This window comes from Phytophthora parasitica (genome assembly GCF_000247585.1).
Source record: "Phytophthora parasitica INRA-310 unplaced genomic scaffold supercont2.10, whole genome shotgun sequence".
Classification (NCBI taxonomy): Eukaryota; Oomycota; class Peronosporomycetes; order Peronosporales; family Peronosporaceae; genus Phytophthora; species Phytophthora nicotianae.
The window spans coordinates 530,180-532,246 of record NW_008648996.1 but is presented as its reverse complement, the minus strand read 5'-3'; positions in this window follow the sequence as shown (position 1 = coordinate 532,246).

The window sequence follows — 2,067 nt, the reverse complement described above, 5'->3', positions numbered from 1 at the left end:
ACTGGTTTTGCCTTGTGTCGAGCACTGCTAGGCAGGTGGATAGTTGAGAAGTGATCTCAAACGTTACTTTTAATAAGTGGACTGTGTTGTCACGTTGTTGGTTATCACGGGATTGTATTTGATTAAGTTTGCTCTATTCGAAAAATAAGTCGCATGCATATTTTTCGAATAGAGCAAACTTGGTCAGAATTCCTGTGCCGTTTCGAAATAACAGCGATTGCATACAAAATCGCTGTTATTTCGAAACGGCTCAGGGCTGCACCGTCTACGGCCCTACAGTAACGAGTTTTTACTCAAACTAATCCTTAGCCGGTTCTCTGAGCTGTCCAAACAAAAAAGTGCGCATGGAAATTTTGAGTCCGTGTCATATCACTTGTCCCCTTCAACTTTTAGCATGTTTCAAAATGCTTGTCCCCTCAATTACACTTATTTTAATTATGGTATGACGCTACCTAATTCATGCATAACCGAGACAGTAGAGTCAGAGCATGGAATGCTCAAAGGAAGTCTTCCCTGTCTTCCCTACCAGCGAAGCTTGTAGGTGATCTCACCGCCTTCGCCTATGCACGACTCCATTGCGCACTGGAGCTCTACGTGGCGGAGGCAAACCTCCTTCATTGCCTCGCGTCGAGGTTTACCAGCAACCAAGCGCGCCAGTATCTCGGAAACGGCCTGCTGGCGCTCTCGTGGTGTCAGTTCTCGTCTTGTGCGCTAGTTAGTCTCAATGGTGGTCAGTGGTTAGTTTCGGAATACTCCAGATATGAGCTAGGATGGGCGACGTCTTTGCCTGTTTGCCATAATTTTGGTTCAAAAAGTACTCGAGTTGCAATCACGGATCGAATATTGGTTGATAGCTGAAGTTCTGCACACCATTGAAATCGCACCGACTCCAGCTTGCATGTAAGGCCAATCCGAGGCCTTTTCGTGTAATATTGACGAATCCCGAGCCAGTCTAGCAAAAGAGGACAAGTAATATGAAACGGAGCAGTACTTACTTTATTGACGTGAGAAAGTGACTATTGCTATAGGGTGAGTTATTTGTCATTTGTATGGGGTCGAATCCTCGTGCTGTACGACCGGCGCAATCATTTTCGAGCGCCTGTCTTCCTATCTTTGATAAGCCTTCAGATACATGTGCAATGATCTTCATGCTTAATATTCTCCTTATTCTAACGTAAAACCTGACGTGTTTGTATAGATTGGTTATGTCCACCCCCTATGCCCATTCTTTGGGAAAAGCAAAGCAATTCTTTATTCCCATCTGGGATGCAGTATGGGCTGTGCAGTTGGTTTTCTAATACCAAGTTGATAATGGTCGACAAACAAATCTTGGATTGGCAGTGCATTGTTCCTGTTCTGGTATTAGCTACATGTATTATAATGATACCACGAAAGCATAAGCAAAGAAGAATGCCACAAGATGAGACACCAAATCACAGCCTCGTTTTTGCCCACCATTTGATTCGACCAAATTGAGTTTTCAGGAACAATCCAGTAGTGGCGTCATGGAGTGCAAATCTGCACAGTTGGAAAAGTCGGAAGGAGCTCTATCACAGAAGGAAAGAAAATCGCACAGACAAATCCGTGAAAAACACAGATTGTGAAAAAGGTGATTTAAAAGAGGGTGGTAGCGAGCGGGTGTGAGGAGCGTAACCGAAGCAAACCCGAGCGGGGGTGCCCGCGAAGCAGGGCCGATCGGTATTTGCGTAGGCGGGCCCTGCGACGAACTCATCAGCGAACGGACCCGTAACACTCACCAGAACATGGTTTTCTAATGCGGGGGTCTGGGGGTGCAACCCCCCAGTATCCTTTTAGCAGTGGCCCTTATCCGGTATACCGATATTTCTGTGGAATTCATCCGTAGGTTCTGTGGATTTGCTTATTCTGTCTGTGCTATTCTACCGCTTACTCTATCACACCGCTTAAACCCAAACCAAACCTTCCTGCGCATTAATCGTATAAAACCGAGCCTGATTTAGCCATACTTGGTCCTAGGTTTACTCCCGCGTCCAGCGCACGAGGGTCTTAACCCACAGGCATGGATTTGTGCTGCCAAGCGAGTTGGTT